Raw genomic sequence first — 19,608 nt, 5'->3', positions numbered from 1 at the left:
GAAAAAAACAGATTGAAAAAAACTCAGAGGGAGACCCAGAGACCTGTGAGCCTACTATAAAACATCTAACATTTGCATCATTGATGCGTGAAAAGAGCTGGGCCATAAGTACAGACAGGTCTGGATTTGATTCCTGGCTCTGTCACCTCCCATGTTGCCTTGGAGCAGAAGGTCTCTAAGCCTCTAAGCCCCAGTTTTCCCAGCAGTTATTTCCCCAGCAATAATGCAATTTCTCTCAGAGGGGTTTTGTGAGGACTGAAAACAATAACAATGGCACAACAAAAAGAACTTCAAATGTGATTAGAAATGAATCTGTTTGACTCACTCATCTGTTTTGCTAAAGGGAACAAAGGAACAAAAGCCAAAGCATGAGATATTCATGCTTTTTTCTAACAAGCAAATTCTTGTCATTTATATACTGAGGTCACCTGAATATTCATTGGAAGGGCTAATGCTGAAGAAGCTGAAACTCCAATATTTTGGCCACCTGATGCGAAGAGCCGACTCGTTGGAAAAGACCCTGATGCTGGGAAAGATTGAAGGCAGGAGGAAAAGGGGACGACAGAGGATGAGATGGTTGAATGGCATCACGGACTCAATGGACATGAGTTTGAGCAAGCTCCGGGAGTTGGTGATGGACAGGGAGGCCTGGCGTGCTGCAGTCCATGGGGTCGCAAAGAGTTGGACACGACTGAGCGACTGAACAACAACAATATACGGAGGTGACAGAATGAAGTTAAAATGTCATAAACAAGGAGTTCATAATCAGTGTGTATGTCAAAACTGAGGCAAATTAACTCAATTTCTATAGCATTTTCTAACAAAACACTTTCTTACTGAACTTCTAATGTATAAATAGAATTTCTTACCAAAAAAGTGAATTTTGAAATAAATCTAGCCATATAATTAAAGGTTACATTCCATAGAAATAAATACTTGTACTTTAAATGGCGGATCAGCAAAGGAGAGTTTATTTTTTTCAGCAAATAACATAGTGAGAAATTTAATAATTCAGAATTCCTACAGATACTATTTCAAAAACATTTGTCTTACCTGGCTAAAGTTCTTTCTTGCTTGTCATTTTACAGTAATTGACTTGTCAATAGCCTTTAATCTCTTATCTTGATAATGAACTAGCCCAAGGCTTTCTAGTCCCATAGTTACTTGAGTTAAGTCTTCTTTTCAACTCCTATTTGCTCTAAGTCTGTTGAGATGTATAGCAATAGTTCAGCCACACTTGTGACCTAGAAAAATTGTGAATAGAAAAATATGACTTTTAAGACATGGCATATTTATACAGTGGGATATCACTCAGGCACAAGAATGAAATAATGCCATGTGCAGCAATATGGATGCGCCTAGAGATTATCAAACTAAATGAAGTACACCAGAGAAAGACAAATGCATATGATACTGCTTATACGAGGAGTCTAAAATAAAAAAGAAAGAAAAAGATACAAATGAACTTACAGACAAAACAAAATAGACCCACAGATAGAGAAAACAAATTTATGGCTACCAAAGGGGAAGGGGCGGGGATAAATTACGAGTCTGGGATTATGTATAACACTATTATACATAAAATAGATAACCAACAAGGATCTACTGTATAGCATAGGGAGCATGGGAAACTTTACTCAATATTTTGTAATAACCTATAAGGGAAAAGAATATATACATAAATATATACACACACACACACACACATACACATATACATCTGAATAGCTTTGCTGTACATCTGAAATTAACATGACATTGTAAGCCAATTATACTTCAATTAAAACAGTGTGCCTGCATGCATGCATAGTCGCTTTAGTTGTGGCTGACTCTTTGTGACGCTATGGCCTGCTGTCCCCCAGGCTCCTCTGTCCACGGGCTCCTCCAGGCAAGAACACTGGAGTGGGTTGCCATGCCCTCTTCCAGGGGATCTTCCCAGCCCAGGGCTCAAACCCATATCTCCTAGGTCTCCTGCTCTGCAGGCAGATTCTTTACCCACTGAGCCACTTGGAAGGCCAAAATTAGACAGGTAGATAGATAGGGCTATTAATTTTCTTTTTCCACAAGGAAAGTACCTAGCATAACAGCTGGCCTGAAGAAGGGGCTCAGGCACAAGCAATGGAAGGATCTCTCAGCTTTCTGTCTGGTCTGTGTGCCTCCTCACCCTGAGAAGGCTGGCAGAAGTCCGACCATCTAAATCTTCCATATGACACTCTACCACATTTGTCTGTATGGCCCTTTCTAGATCTGAACCAGAAAATGAAAACTTTTGGGGGTCAGCAGTCAGTCATCTTGCATGATAAACAACTGTAAATCATACATGTGAAATATCTACTTTCCTCCTTAAGAAAAAAAGTAAGTAACTTCTTGCCTTTCCAGTCACTGGCTTCATTTTGATCTCATAAACTAGCTAGAATCTATTATAATAAAAGTAATGCCTTGAGAGCAACAAGAAGGGAAAACAACTCATTATATTAGTACTAGAAATCTTCTCCATTAACAAACGTATGTAACAGAATTCTAATACAAGCGACCCTGGATTTAAACCTGCTGAACTAGGGATGCTCCCCACTCTCACAGCACGGCCAGGACCGAACCCCATACTGATGAGCTCTAAGCTCTGCAAGCAATGCTTCTGCATTCCGATCAGCAGCTGTACTCACCGCAGCTGGCAGTCACTTGGCTGACACCGTCTGCAGGCGTATTTACAGTAAGTGGATCTCCTGCAAACTGCTCTCCCCTTTATCTTTGCAAATTTTCTTTAAACTTTTAAATTTCTTGCTCTTCACTGTGTCAAAAAAAAAAAAAAAAAGAGAGAAAAGTTGATGGGATATACAGACTGTCAAATCTACCTCCCCGAAAGGCAAGATAATCCATCTCTCTGAAAGGGACACAGAAGAGTTTAACTTAATGGTAGGAGAAATGAATGTGAGTGAGCAAATTTCCAAGTCCACACTGCCATACTCAATGCACAAACACAAACTGGGAGATTGGGATTGACATACACATACTACTATGCATAGTATTATATATAAAACAGATAACTAACAGGTGCCTACTGTTTAGTACAGGAACTCTACTCAGCACTCTGTGATGACCTTCATGGGAAAAGAATCTAAAAAAGAGTGGATATATGTATAATTGATACACTTGGCTGTACAGCAGAAACTAACACAACATTATATATTAACCATAGCTCGAAAAAAATTTAAAAACAAAAAGAAAAATTTTAAATGCACAAACAGAGCTCTGAAATTTCAAGGAAATGTCAATGGAGACTATGAAGAGCACTGAGCTGATGCAATTTCTTTTAAACAATGAAAAGGAATTATTTACCAGATGTGAAATGTTTGCATTGTGTAGTGGGTTGCTGAAGCTATGTTTCACTTCTTTGCTTAGCTGGATATAGCAAGCAGCCTTGGCAATGGTCTTCCTTGCTCGAAGAATTTTAAGGGCGGCTCCCTTATCTGATAGCCAGTCATTGGTCTAGAAGTAGACATAGCAAATACCTTTATGTTCCAATAAGACACACTTTTGAAGGTTTAAACTAGTGCCAGCAGAGAGTATACGAAGTTGAATGATTTTCCTCAAGGTTTTTTGTGAAGAAAGGAACACAGACCCCCAACACCTATTCCCTAAAATTCAAAGTTAAGGAAGACTATTAGCAGAGACAAGATTTGCCAGATCCAAATTCCACTAGCCAAACAAGACCCCAAGGACCCTAAAAGTAAACTCACCAATGGGACTGCACTATCGTCCCAGTTCTAACAGAGGGATCTAGATGTTCTGGTCCAGGCTGGAGCTAGACGCCCACTTTGAAACTTGGCCAACTGACACCATGACTCTTATTTGAAAAAAGCAGTGGGTAGGCATGTAAACGTGATCAACAACAACAAAAAGATCCCAGAGATCAAGCATGTGGCACTCCAAGCAGAATTTGGGTGAGTGAGTGCATCCTTCCATGGTCTAGAAGAGTCCACTGAAACGTGCAAGACTAGTCTTTAAATGAGATATCAGCACAGCCACAAAAGCATTAGCAAAACTGACCTGTTTAACCAATTATTGTGCCAGAATTTTGAACTGATTAAGAAACTGGAGACAGGGAGAAGTCCACAGGATAAAAATATTAACTTCCTGCTAAAGGGACATGTCAGGGATAGAACAATTAACAGAGAATATTATACAAAGTGAAAGAACTCAGTTCAAAAGGTTATATACTGTAGGATTCCATTTATGTGAAAAGTCCAGAATGGATAAATCCGCAGAGACAGAAAGTGTGTTAGTGGTTGCCGAGTGCTATAGGGACAGTGGGGATGGAGAGTGACTGTTAATGGGTATAGAGTTTCTTTTATAGATGATGAAAATGTTCTAAACTTTTATTGTGATGATGGTTACACAGCTCTGTGAATATACTCTAAATCATTAAATTGTGCATTTTAAATGGGTAAATTTTATGGTAAACAAATTATATCTCACTAAAGATGTTGTAAAAAAAGAAATGTACAAGTACAATATTTTACTCTCCCTAAAGAAATGGGGATATTTTCCCCTATGTGGACTATATAAACTTTAAAGAATCTGGTATCTCATTTTTCTCATAAAACACTTCAGCAGGGAAAGGCAATATATCATAGCAGTTAACAGTATGGGCTCTGGAGTCAGACTCTCTGGGTTCAAATCTCAGCTATGTTTGGTACAGTATGTGTGATTCTTGTGCCTCAGTTTTCTCATCTGCAAAATGGGATGCAGTAAAATCTACCTGACTGAGCTATTAGAAAGATTAAGCAAAAGGGTTAAGTGTAGTGCCTGACATGAAATTAAGTGCAAAATGAATATTTCATATTCAAAATTATTTTTAAATATGCATATTTATTTGTCTATAAAATAAGTAGGACCTAATTAAATTTAAAAGGTTTTGCACAGCAAAGGAAACTATAAACAAGGTGAAAAGACAACCCTCAGAATGGGAGAAAATAATAGCAAATGAAGCAACTGACAAAGGACAATTCTCCAAAATATACAAGCAGCTCATGCAACTCAGTACCAGAAAAACAACCAAGCCAATCAAAAAGTGAGCAGAAGACCTAAACAGACATTTCCCCAAAGCTGACATACAGATGGCTAATAAGCACAGGAAAAGATGCTCAACATCGGTCATTATTCAGTTCAGTTCAGTAGCTCAGTCGTGTTCGACTTTTTGCGACCCCATGAACCGCAGCACGCCAGGCCTCCCTGTCCATCACCAACTCCCAGAATTCACTCAAACTCACGTTCATCGAGTCAGTGATGCCATCCAGCCATCTCATCCTCTGTCGTCCCCTTCTCCTTCTGCCCACAATCCAAAGTATATAAATCCAGCATCAGAGTCTTTTCCAATGAGTCAACTCTTCACATGAGGTGGCCAAAGTACTGGAGTTTCAGCTTTAGCATCATTCCTTCCAAAGGACACCCAGGACTGATCTCTTTTAGAATGGTCTGATTGGATCTCCTGCAGTCCAAGGGACTCTCAAGAGTCTTCTCCAACACCACAGTTTAAAAGCATCAATTCTTCGGCACTCAGCTTTCTTCACCGTCCAACTCTCACATCCATACATGACTACTGGAAAAACCATAGCCTTGACTAGACAGACCTTTGTTGGCAAAGTAATGTCTCTGCTTTTGAATATGCTATCTAGGTTGGTCATAACTTTCCTTCCAAGGAGTAAGCGTCTTTTAATTTCATGGCTGCAATCACCATCTGCAGTGATTTTGGAGCCCAGAAAAATAAAGTCTGACACAGTTTCCACTGTTTCCCCATCTATTTCCCATGAAGTGATGGGACCGGATGCCATGATCTTAGTTTTCTGAACGTTCAGCTTTAAGCCAACTTTTTCACTTTCCTCTTTCACTTTCATCAAGAGGCTTTTTAGTTCCTCTTCACTTTCTGCCATAAGAGTGGTGTCATCTGTATGTCTGACGTTATTGATATTTCTCCCGGCAATCTTGATTCCAGCTTGTGCTTCTTCCAGCCCAGCATTTCTCATGATGTACTCTGCATATAAGTATTAGAGAAATGCAAATCAAAACTACAATGCAATATCACAATTACAATGCAATACCACTTCACACGGGTCAGAATGACCATCACCAAAAAGTTTACAAACAATAAATGCTGGAGAGGGTGTGGGGAAAACAGAACTCTCTTGCCTTGTTGGTGGGAATATAGATTGATACAGCCACTATGGAGAACAGGCTGGAGAGCCCTTAAAAAATTAGGAATAAAACTACCATATGACACAATTCCATTACTGGGCATATAACCTAAGGAAACCATAATTTAAAAAGACACATGTTGTCTTTTTAATGTTCATTGCAGCACTACATTAGCTAGGACATGGAAGCAACCTAGATGTCCATCGAGAGATGAATGGATAAAGAAGTTATGGTATGTGTATAGAATGAAATGTTACTCAGCCTAAAAAGAAACACATATGGCTCAGTTCTAACGAGGTAGATGAACATACAGCCTATGATACAGAGTGAAGTAAGTTAGAGAAAAACAAATATCATATATTAATAAATATGTATGGAATCTAGAAAAATGGTGCTGGCGAACCTATTTGTAAGGCAGCAGTGGAGATGCAGACCTAGAGAACAGACTTTGTGAACCCAGAGGGAGAAGAAGAGGGTGGGATGAACTGAGAGAGGATCATTGAAACATACACATTACCATATGGAAAACAGATAGCCGTGGGAATTTGCTGTATGATGCAGGAAGCTCAAACAGGTTGTCTGTGACAACCTAGAGGGGTGGGATGGGGTGGGAGGTGGGAGGGAGGTTCAAGACAGAGAGGACATAGGTAAACCTATGGCTGATTCATGTTGATGTATGGCAGAAATCAACAAAGTAATGTAAAGCCCTTATCATCCAATTAAAAATAAATAAATTTTGTAAGTTTTCTCTGCTGTGTTCAAGAAACTGGAAAAGTTTATTGCACGGTAGAATAAATTTTTGCACGGAGAATCTGGGAGCCTGGGTGAAAGGTACATGTGGGAACTATTTCAGACTGCATAGTCTTTTTTGTAATTTCAGAATTTTGAATCAGGTAAGTGTATTACGGATACAATGATAATTGAGTTTGATGATTTTTTTTTAAAAAAGACAGAACTTTATTTGTATCCAAACTAGTCTAGCAGGCTATACTAGCTAGGTTTGCATATTTCAGGATCAGATAGAACAATCCAATACTTGAAAACCAGGCAACCCTCTTGGTAAAGGCTTGCATCTCATCCAGAGATAAATTCAATACAGGCGTGTTGGAAGATGCCCAGTGGAAAATTTTTTTGAAAGCAATAGACAATTGTATTGCTTCTTACAGAAAACTGGTTGCTTTAAAAGCACAGGGTAGGTGTAATGATGTGTTAGTTAGTTAGAAACATGGAAAATGTATCTTGACCACTTGGTTTGAATCCCAGCTTTGCCACTGGTGATTTTTAACCTCTTCAGGCCTTAACTTTCTCATCTGCAAAATGGGGATAATACTAGCAAGATTTGTGAGGACTGAATGAGATAACACTAAGAGTATAAGCTAGAGCATAGTATGTGCTATATGAACGTGGGCTATCGCAGTTAGTGGGGTTCCAGGGAAACTGCAGACACTGACACAGAGGCAGGAAAGAATTATCTGAAAACTTAAATGCAAATATTGAGAAGACAAGCTATCATCTGAGAAAGGTACTTCGTGTTGACCAAAAAAGAAGTACTTTAGAAGCAAATGTCTTAGAAATGATGCATGTCTAAGGAAGAAAAATAATAACAACTATTAAAGCAACAAAGTATCTGTGATTTAGTTGAACTTTTTAAATGAAAAGAAAAAGAGAAAGGAAGAGAAGAAAGAGAAAGAAAAGGAGGAAAAGAATATGTTGCCAGGGAAGGGCCCTTCTTCTGTTATCCGAGGATTTCAGAGGCATTCATGAATGTCAGAATCAGAAATGAAAAAATGTTGGGAAAAGCAACTGTATTTGGGAACACTGTTCAAAGGTGTTTAACATGTTGCTGGAAAGAGGTTTCCAATGGAGATGTATCTTTTGTTCCACCTTCACTGGACAGTTCTTTAAATACTTCACTGGACATATATACGATCTTTAGGAAAAATTATTTAATAAGATCTGTTACATATATGTGACATATAAATAAAGGAGAAAATACTCTAATAAAACAAACACGTATGGATCTATCGCCTACTAAATACTTGGAGTATTATCAAAATCGCTGTAGCTGCAAGTGTGTTACCGTTGCTCATTCATTCCCCAGCTTTTTTCTCTACATAGTTGCTCTTGTTTTTAAGCATTCAAAAATGGTTTCATTCTGTATGTATTATTCTATAACTTATTTTCCTTATTCAAATATTCATCATTCATAATTATACATAAATCAAACAAATATGACACACAGGTGATACATTTCGTTTTCACTGATGTATAATATTCCATTTAAAGCCATTCCACAATTAATTATGTTCCTGTCAATGGGCATATTGATTTGTTTGATTTGATTTTAGTATTTTTGCTCTTTCAGTGTTGCCATGAACAGTATTGCATGTATCTTTCCACCTCCCCAATGTTTATTGAAGTATAATTGACAAAAAAATATTGTATGTATTTATGGTATATATTACAATGCTTTGATGTATACATGCATTGTAAAATAACCACAATAAAGATAATTAATATATCCACCACCTCACCTAGTTACCACTTTATGTGTGTAGGTTATGAGAATACTTAAGATGTACTCTCAGTAAATTTCAACTATAAAATATAGTATTTTATAAGTATAATCACTATGCTATTAGCTCTCCAAAATTTCCCATCCTGCATAATTGAAAGCTTGTACTCTTTTACCAACATCTCCCCATTTCTCCTATCCTCTAGCCCCTGAAAACCACAATTCTACTCTCTGCTTCTGCAAGTTCAATTTTTTTAGATTCCATGTAAAAGTGAGATCATGCATTATTTGTTCCTGGCTTATTTCATTTAGTATAATGTCCTCCGGTTTCATCCATATTGTCATAAATAACTGGCTGAATATTATACATGTATTTATATAGATCAAATACTCCAGTATTCTTGCCTGGAAAGTTCCATGGACAGAGGAGCCTGGCAGCCTATAGTCCATGGGGTCAAAAGGAGTTGAATATGACTAACAGCAGACACATACACACACACATACATACATACATACTTAGAGAGAGACCCATTTCTTAATCCATTCATTTGTCAATGGACACAGGATGATTCTGTATACTGCTGCAATGAGGAATTCCGCAAAGGGGAATGCAGATATCTCTTTGAGATATTGATTTCATAGCTTTGGCATATATACCCACAAGTGGAATTGCTGGATCATACAGTAATTCCATTTGTAATTCTAGGGGGCACTTCCAAACTGCTTTCCCTAATGGCTATACCATTGAATATGTCTTAGTATACATATTTAGAGTATTTCTTCATGACAAATTATGACTGAAATTGCTCATTTGTAGAGAAATGAAATGTTTGGCTTTACAGAGAACGAAAACTTGTTTTCCGAAGTGTTATTAACTACCTACACTTCTATAAGGAGTACATGAGGATTCATATATATCCACACCCTCATCTACACTTGGTATAACATGTGATATAACAACTTGGTATAACTTCTAAATTTTTGAGTGCTTATGTGTACTTAATTTGCATTCTTCTGATAATTAATGAAGTAAATGTCTTTTCTTGTATCTATTTGGCATTTGTATTCCCTCTTCTGTGAAATGGCTTAAAGTTTTTTCCTATGAACTGAATTATTACACAGTTATCTTTTTCTTTCTGATATGTAACCCTTTGCAAATTATATTCATTTGCTGTGGTGGCTTCTCTTTTTTTCATAAATTTTTATAAAGGCTTTTGATTTCTTTTTTTTAATTTTATTTTATTTTTAAACTTTACAAATTGTATTAGTTTTGCCAAATATCAAAATGAATCCGCCACAGGTATAATGTGTTCCCCATCCTGAACCCTCCTCCTCCCTCCCCTCCCCATACCATCCCTCTGGGTCGTCCCAGTGCACTAGCCCCAAGCATCCAGTATCGTGCATTGAACCTGGACTGGCAACTCGTTTCATACATGATATTATACATGTTTCTTAATTTTTTTTAAATTTTATTTTATTTTTAAACTTTACATAATTGTATTAGTTTTGCCAAATATCAAAATGAATCCGCCACCGGTATACATGTGTTCCCCATCCTGAACCCTCCTCCCTCCTCCCTCCCCATACCATCCCTCTGGGTCGTCCCAGTGCACTAGCCCCAAGCATCCAGTATAGTGCATCTAATTTATCAATCTTTTATTTCTCTTTTAAAAATTCCTTCTCTACTCAAAGCCTCATAAGTTTAAAATTTTTATCTTTCACATCTAGCTATTTAACCTACATGTGAATTGATTTTTGTGTACAAGATAGAGTGCTAAATTCATTTTTTTCCATTTGGAACACCAACTTTCCCAGCACCATTTCTTGACTTTTCTATTTTTCCTTAACAATCTGCAACATTACTATATCAAATATACAATTCCCCAATAAGTTTGAGACTGCTCTGAACTCTCACTTTTCTTTCATTGGCCATTTTATTTATCACCTTAACAATACTGTATTGGTTTAATTAACACAGCTTTATAATAATATGCTTTATTTTAATACAAAAGGAGAGCCTGCCCATCCCAGCACCTTGTTCTTCGGGACTATCCTGATGAGGATTCTTGGGCTTAGCTAGTTCCATACAATATTCTAACAGATAACTCTGGCCTCATGATAGGCTGGCTTCTGTTCTGCTAACAAACCCCCATACTTAAAAAAAAAAAAATCAATTTCTTGCTCATGTTATATATCCTTTGTGTCAGCATTTTTCCATGAAGTCCCCATTCTAGGAACAAGGCTAACAGGACAGATGTAGAAGGCTCATTGCTGGTCCACAGCAGATGGAAAAAGAGCTCTGGAGGGTGATGTTCTGCCAATGGAATGCCCTGACAGTAATGACACACACTTCCAAACATAACACATTTGCCAGAACTGGTCACAGAGGCCCCACCAAACTCCAAGGCAGACAGGAAGTTCTACTGACCACGTCTCTGGAAGGCAGCCAAAAACATTTGTTGAACTAATCACCATCACCTGCACCACTATCCCAACGGTTTCAGCAGCCTTCCTACAGGCGTATAGATGGAACAGATAGAAACAGGAAGCTGAGGGTTAAGAGACTGCGTTCAGAATCTAAAGAATCTCATTCCACCATGTTACTCAGGGTCTACTTGGTAATTTACACTGTGCAATTCTAGATGCAAATCAAGACATGGGTTAAACAATCCTCTGGCAAATGCTGTGGAAATAGCATGTGCCACCTCTTTGAAGGCAGGAGGAGAAGGGGATGACAGAGGATGAGATGGTTGGACGGCATCACCGACTCAATGGACATGAGTTTGAGTAAACTCCAGGAGTTGGTGATGGACAGGGAGGCCTAGCGTGCTGCAGTCCATGGGGTCGCAGAGTTGGACACGACTGAACGACTGAACTGAACTGAGCCTCTTTGAAAGTGGAAACTAGTAAATCAGAGAATGGATTATGTTGCTTATATTAAAGGAAAATTACGAAGCAGGTTACTGGGATCTCAAATTCCAAATACTATATTATAAACTCCTTTTTCTTTGTTAGCTAAACAGAAAACCTCTCTGCTGGTTAATCACAAGGAAGAAGATATTTCAAATAAGATAGAAATTCACTCTTTCTCTTACTGTTAAATTCTTTTAGCACAGATCTGGCCAAAGCAGCCTGAAATATGAAACATTTCAGATAACGGGAAAGTCATAGAAGGTAACCTGCAGTTATTCATAAATTATATCCAACGGTAATAAGTTAATCACTTCAGGTAAAACAGAATTGACAACGCTCTTTCTCCACTGACTGCAATTTCCTTTTTCTACCTAGAGATGAGTCCCCTGATGCTGCTAAGCTGCTAAGTCGCTTCAGTCGTGTCCGACTCTGTGCGACCCCATAGACGGCAGCCCACCAGGCTCCCCCGTCCCTGGGATTCTCCAGGCAAGAACACTGGAGTGGGCTGCCATTTCCTTCTCCAATGCATGAAAGTGAAAAGTGAAAGCGAAGCCGCTCAGTCGTGTCCGACCCCCAGCGACCCCACGGACTGCAGCCTACCAGGCTCCTCCATCCACGGGATCCTCCAGGCAGGAGTACTGGAGTGGGTTGCCATCACCCTCTCCGGAGTCCACTGTTACATAGGATCAAAAAAGGTCAGTGCAACTTCATGGTGTTTGAAACAGATATAACTGCAACCTTCCTGCCACAGTCTACAAGTGCACAGTTTTAAAAGTGCCTATGACTATTTCTACATCTCAGTGCCATGTCTCATTCTTCCATAAATGCACAGAGCTAACCTACACTGTAAAATGCACAGTTACTAAGCCTCAGGCCGTGAGTTCTCCTGACTTCCACTTGTCCCCAAGAAGAAAAAGAGCTACCACTCAGTGCAGCAAATCTGGTGAAAACATATGTAAACACAGACACAAATAAAAGCATAGAGCACTGAAGAAGAGTGGCGCCTCTGAGCCCAGCTGCCGGCGCCTGAACCTCTGTTACCCTCCCTCGTTAGGCTGTGTGAACTGGAGCAATCATAACACAGAAGCTAAGAGCCTGGGTTCTGGAATTAGCTTTGCAGATTCTGACTGTGAGTCTTTGGGAAAGATATTTAACCTAAGCCTCACGTTCCCCACCTATAAAAAGGGAAGAATATTAGTACTTACCTCATAGTGTTATTGCAAATGTTACTTTGTATGTTTTTATCTGTATTCCCATATTTATTGCAGCACTGTTCAAAATTAACAGTAATCAATACATAGAAACAACTCAAGTGTCTGTGTCCCTAAACAGATAAATGGACAAAGAAGATATACATATTCATATTATATATATTTATATATGAGAAACAAGGAAATTCTGCCGTTTACAAGAACATGGACGGAGCTGCAGGGTATTATGCTAAGTTAATAATTAGTAAGTTAATAATAAATAAAATGTCAAACAGAGAAAGACAAATATCATTACATATCATTATCTATACGTGGAATCTAAAAAAGCTAAATTCACAGAGATACAGTAGAATGGTACTAGCCAGGAGCTGAGAGGTGGGAGAATGAGACAGATGTGAAATGTCGGTCAAAGTAATAAGACAAATAAATTCTGGGAGTCTCATGTACAATGTACTGCTGGCTATAGGTAATAATATTGTATTATACACCTAAAAGTTGCTAAAAGAGTAGATCTTTGTTGTTCTCACCACAAAAAAAAAATTGTAATTATGTAAGATGATGGATGTGTTAGCTAACTCTATGGCGGCAATCATTTTGCAATATATAAGTATATCAAACAATTTTTAAGTGTTTAGCAGGGTAGCAGGCACATAGTAAGTTATTGATTAATGATAGCTATTATTATAATGTGTGCTACGCTAAGTTGCTTCAGTCGTGTCCAACTCTTTGTGACCCCCATGGACTATAGCCCGTCAAGACTCCTCTGTCCAGGGGATTCTCCAGGCAAGAAGGCTGGAATGGGTTGCCATTTCCTACTCCAGGGGATCTTCCCCACCCAGAGACTGAACCTGTGTCTCTTGTGTTTCCCGCACTGGCAAGCAGGTTCTTTACCACTAGCGCCACCTGGGAGGCCCATTTTTATGACAGTAGTGTCTATATCATCGGACAAATGCACTTATATTTACTACAGGACAAGTGCTGTGACTGTCATTATAGACAGCTCAAGTTCACAGTGATAGTGTTGGGGAATTTAGACTGTACTAGAAACACGAGCATAGAATCTTAGGAATGGAATCAGTCTCATTTTATAAATATGCAAAGACATGAGCATCAAGAGATACAACCTTCATGGGAAAGACTTTAAATACACAGTGAGAGAAACCTACAGGGCAGTCAAGCCCACTGCCTAACCAACCACTGCACTGTCTGTCCCAGGGGGCACTCCTAGCCCAGGTGCCTGCCGGTTGTCCCATAAAACAGTTTGTTCTCAAAAACACAGTCTGAATTCCAACAGACCAGAGTCCTTGATTGCTTTTTTCAAGGATATGTAGTTGTAACAGAGTGGGAATGAGCATGGGTCAAGTTCAAAGGGAAGGTTAACACTGTGGGCTGAGGAGAGGATCTTATCCAAGGCCCCACAGCAGGCAAGACTGCTGTCTTGTCTCCAATTCACTCTCATCATCAACAGAAATTTCCAGACTTTCTAGTTCAGTAGCACTTGGGTGTCCTGAGATAGAAGCTACAAGTACCTAGGAGCTGTACGATTTTATTAGGCATTACAAGACCTCCATACCGGCTCTTTCCTCCCAGTCAGTGCTGAGAAACACTGGGGGACATTGGTGATGATGCTGAAGAGAATGAGGCAATAATAAAATTAATCTCTTCCAGGCCAAGGGTTACAGACTCGGGTCTTTTCCGCGAAGGCCTCTGTGATGAGTGAAATACGATAGGCTCATAATCTGTAGCCCAGCTCTGTGTCTCTGGCTTTGCCTGGAGAAACGTGCGAATTGCTAACAGGCTGCAGCTCTTCATTGCCTTCTCACTCAGCTTCCACCAGCACCTTTGGCCTTTGCCCTCACCTCGCTGATGTTCATTTGTTCTGATGACAGATTTTCCTTCCACTCTCAGGCACTAGCCAGCCCAGCGAGCCACAACTCCCCCCACTTCCTTCCCAGATGCCCTCTCATGAATAACCCCATTCATCCCAATCAGGGGAGAAATTGGCTGATCCCTAAGCACTGATTAATGCAACCTCCAACGCTAGCTTCTTTCCAACAAAGTAACCTGTTTTTTTTCTTGACAGACCAGCCCACGAACTCAGAGGGTGTATGTGTGTGTGTGTGATTTAATGATTTAATACAGCAACAAAATGCCAAGAATTTCTCATTTATATCACCTATTTGGTAACTGCTTTGGTATATGCAACTTCATCCCTTTCTCTCTTTTATTTGCTTGATTGCTTGGACTTTTCCCCCTTGACTGGGGGAAATTTAGGGTATAATCAATTAAAATTTTATCTGATTTCTATATCAAAAGAGAAGATAAAACTTATGGTTAGGATATATCTGTGGGTGTAGTTAATTTCTGAAAGGATCCTAGCTCCTTAAAAAGTGGGAAATTTTCTCCTCCTCTCTTGTAAGCAACTGGTGGACCACAGTGATGATCACAAACTCAGGAATACTACAGACTGTGAGGCGGGTGCATTAAATTGTACTTTACTAAAGACCTCCATTGTTAGAACCGGGCTTAACTGGGGCTATTCACCAGTTTCCTGTTTTCAGTTACTGTGTTAGTTACTGTTGGGAACAAAAAAAGTTGTCATATGACTCTTGTTATTAAGGCTCACAATCTCTGGTTACAAAGAAAAACATCCACCAAGAACTCCAGTTCAAAGTGGAATAACACAAAAAAGCACAAACTAGAAGGATCTGTGAGCTAACAGGGAGGCAAAGACGAAATGGGGAGACCAAGGAACATCTCGTGAAGGAAGTGGGGCTTGCGCAAAACTTTGGAAAACGAGGAGGAATTAAACAGGCCCTGTGCACTGCCTTATTTGCCTTTGTGAGGCTAATCGTGAGGAGACATGATGTTACGCATCTACTCGCTTACCTGGAACCTCGTCTCCTACCCCAGAAGAACAGAAGCCCAACAGAGCATCTGTGTGTGATCTTCACTGACCCAGCACCAAGAACAGTGCCTGTTGGATAAGTGAATAAATGATTGGAGAGTCAAAGCTCTCCAGGTAGAAGCAACAGTCTAAGCAAAGGAAGGTGGGATCAAAAATTCACATTCACTGGCCATATTCTGTGTTAGGAATCATGTAAGTCATATAAATCATGTAAGGGATGTTAGGAATCATATAAATCATATAAGAAATAGGCACACATTTTGTGTAAAGGACCAGATAATAAATATTTCAGTCTGTGATGGCCATACAGTCTCCGTAGTGTGTGCTCAGTCACTCAGTTGAGTCTGACTCTTTTGCAACCCCTTGGACTATAGCCCACCAGGCTCCTCTGTCCATTGAATTTTTCAGGCAAGAATACTGGAGTGGGTTGCCGTTTCCTCCTCCCGGGGATCTTCCTGACCCAGGAATTGAACCTAGGTCTCCTGTGTCTCCTGCATTCACAGGCGGACTCTTTTACCACTGAGCCACCTGGGAAGCCCTACAGTCTCTGTCACAACTACTCAACTATGCTGTTGTGGCATGAAAGTAGCTAGAGACAATAAGTGAAAAGATGAGTACTGCTATGTTCCAATAAAACTTTATTTACCAAAATAGGCAGTGGGCCAAATTTGACCAACAGATGGTAATTTGCCAATATCTGACCTTTATAATAAGGCAAAGGCAAGGAAATGATTGCACTATTCATTATTAATCAGTTTATGTAAAAGTGTGATTAAAAGATATATTTGTATTATGAATTGATAACCCAGCTGCACACACTTTAGACCTCAGGTTATCCAAGGAACAAAGTCTGTGTTCAGTCACATTGACTTTCCTAGGCCTGAGTTGAAATTTGATTCCATTCCCTCTACAACTTTGAACAGTTACCAAAAATGATGAGCAAATTCCCAAACACGTGACAGAGACACTGGAGCAGATATCCCCAGGAGAACTTTCTTACAGGATTCAGATTTAAATTTCTATTTGAAATATCTGGATGACTCAGCACTCTTCCAAACACATACAGGATAAAATAGTAAGCTCTTTTGTGGGGATTTCACATATAAATCCCAACTATTAGTACGCCAGAGTTACAATGAGATGAAGATAGCAACAAAGTGATACTAAGCAGGATATAGCACTACCCAGAATCTAGCTACTTAGGAGGGAGCTGATCCTTGCTTTGAAAAAGTTGGAAGGAAATTCTATACCAGCACAGCCATGGCTGAAGCAATTAGGCAGAGAAATTCAGGCTGTCAGGAAATGGGAGTCCAAGGAAAACAGCTAAGGCATAAAGACCCAGGCTATTCCCTGTGGGCAGGTCAGGGGTAAAATCTATAAAATTTAATCAAGACTGGAAGATTCAGACATCTGGATATTTATTGGCTCAGAGAAGTCAGAAAAGGCAGCTTAAGAAGGAGAGGTGAATGGCTGATTAGTGCCCCAGTTGGCCAGATGCCAGAATATTTTTCAGGTGAAGGCTTGCAAACTTTTTCAATTCATACAATTGTGCTATTCATATAGCCTTCTTTATTTTATGATCAATTAATGAAGAAGACTTTAAAAGGGCACAACCAAGTCCTTTTATCCAACTTCAGATTCAATACATCAAACATATCAAGTTAAGTCAAAGGGATATTTCCTATGAGTTTTAACATTTTCTATTTCTACACATCTTATGAAAAAAGTGAAGTGAAAGTGAAAGTCATTTTGTCATGTCCGACTCTTTGCGACCCCATGGTCTATATAGGACATGGAATTCTCCAGGGGATCTTCCCAACCCAGGGATCAAACCCAGGTCTCCCGCACTGCAGGCAGATTCTTTACTAGCTGACCCACAAGGGAAGCTCAATGAAAATAAATAAATAAGAAGGAGTTACATGGCAGACTGTCTCCCCATATCCCTGAGCATACGGAAAGATTACCTTTCACAACCGTCTTGTTAGTCCTCCTGAGCTCTAGCCAAGGGCATGGGGTTAGGAAGTGATGTAACACTTCTTCCAGTTTTGATCCATCAAATTCTCCAAACATGGTTTTCCATCCTCTTTCCCTCTTCAGCAGGCTGGAATGGAAAAGTCCCCCAGAGAAATTTGAGAATCATATGTATAACATGGCAAAGATTCAACACTGCCGGAAACTGAAGTCTGGAATCACTGCATGGAGAAGAGCCAGTAGACCAGGAGAACCATCATTGTACTGGAATGTGAGTCTTCAGCCTCTGATGTGTGTCTACTGTAGTTAGCATCACCTTAACTAATGTGAGGCAGAAGAGCACACTTTAACACTGGAAAACTTTTGCATATATTACCTCGCCTTACAGAAAAAATATTTTTAAAATCAATATAAAAAACAATAAGAATAAATACATGAAATTAGATTAAAATAACATCATCCTCATGTATGCAAAGTTCAGTCATCTGGAAAAGAACAAAGTGAACAAAATAGTTCTTTGAAACTGGGATAGGCCTAGAGGATCTATACTGGTATTAATTCTTGCAGACTCTTGAGGAAATGGTGAAAAGAACAGACTTTCAAAGATTGTCACACAGGAAAATCCATTAAGGACCACTAGCAGACATGGACAAATGTTTGCTTTTTCCTTTCCTTTCACCTTAAAATTTTCTGTAATTTTCTTTTTCTTTTTTCCCCAGTCTCTGAACTATTATAGTAGTCACTGGTATTGCCTGCTGCTGCTGCTGCTGCTAAGTCGCTTCAGTCGTGTCCGACTCTGTGCGATCCCATAGACGGCAGCCCACTAGGCTCCTCTGTCCCTGGGATTCTCCAGGCAAGAATACTGGAGTGGAAGCCATTTCCTTCTCCATGGTATTGCCTAACACTTGACTATTTTGCTACTGAAATGCAAGTCTGTGTGCCCAACGCACAGTGGGGTCAAATGTCAAAATGTTGGCGTTTGGATCAGAGAAAGGTTTTAGCAAATAGAAGGGGAAAAAATGGAAGTAGTGACAGATTTTGTTTTCTTGGGCTCCAAAGTCACTGCAGACAGTGATTGCAGCCATGAAATTAAAAAACACATGCTCCTTGGAAGGAAAACTATGACAAACCAAGACACCGTATTTAAAACCACAGGCATCACTTTGTAGACACAGGTCTGTATAGTCAAAGCTATGGTTTTTCCAGTAGTCACATATGGATGTGAGGGTAGGACCATAAAGAAGGCTGAGCACCCAAGAATTGATGCTTTCGAACTGTGGTGCTGGAGAAGACTCTTGAGAGTCCTTGGACTGCAAGGAGATCCAACCAGTCAATACTAAAGAAAATCAATCCTGAATATTCATCGGAAGGACTAATGCTGAAGCTGATGCTCCAATACTTTGGCCACCTGATGCAAAGAGCTGACTCACTGGAAAAGAACCCTGATCCTGGGAAAGACTGAGGGCAAGTGAAGAAGGGTGTGACAGAGGATGAGATGGTTAGACAGCATCACTGACTCAATGGACATGAATTTGAGCAAACTCTGGAAGACAGTGGGGGACAGAGAAACCTGGTGTGCTGCAGTCCATGGGGTCACAAAGACTCGGACACGACTTAGCAACTGAGCAACAATAACGCAAGGAGATGGGTGGCTCATGCTTTAAAAACTCCAAACTCTCCGAAAGTTCTCAGAAAAGCCCTTTTCTAAGAAAGATGAGGGAGGGGCACAGTGAGTTGTTGCAAACGTCTTGGTGTTAGAGCCTTGGTTCTTGAAGTAAGGTCACCGTCAGGTAACAAAGTTCCCATAAATCTCTACCAAATGAATGTTATTCTCTGTTCTGACAAGTAAGGGCAAGGTCCTCAGGGACCACTTTCACCCTGAGGTCCAGCCCTGGCTG

General features: G+C 39.7%; 1 long non-coding RNA gene across 3 annotated transcripts in view; it reads right to left on the bottom strand.

Annotated features, from left to right (window-relative positions):
* Positions 1-1,063: 1,063 nt before the first annotated feature.
* LOC138985407 (uncharacterized) overlaps positions 1,064-19,608 on the bottom strand; it is a 63,041-nt gene continuing 44,496 nt past the window's right edge. For all 3 annotated transcript variants that reach the window (XR_011462457.1, XR_011462458.1, XR_011462459.1), the window contains 5 exons: positions 17,704-17,840; positions 5,271-6,031; positions 3,337-3,486; positions 2,664-2,788; positions 1,064-1,244 (listed from right to left, as the gene is read on the bottom strand). This is a non-coding gene — a long non-coding RNA (uncharacterized lncRNA). The remainder of the gene's footprint in view (positions 1,245-2,663; positions 2,789-3,336; positions 3,487-5,270; positions 6,032-17,703; positions 17,841-19,608) is intronic.

This window comes from Bos mutus, chromosome 24 (genome assembly GCF_027580195.1).
Source record: "Bos mutus isolate GX-2022 chromosome 24, NWIPB_WYAK_1.1, whole genome shotgun sequence".
Taxonomy (NCBI): domain Eukaryota; kingdom Metazoa; phylum Chordata; class Mammalia; order Artiodactyla; family Bovidae; genus Bos; species Bos mutus.
Note: the sequence above shows the minus strand (reverse complement) of the source record. Positions and strands in the feature narration are given on the sequence as shown.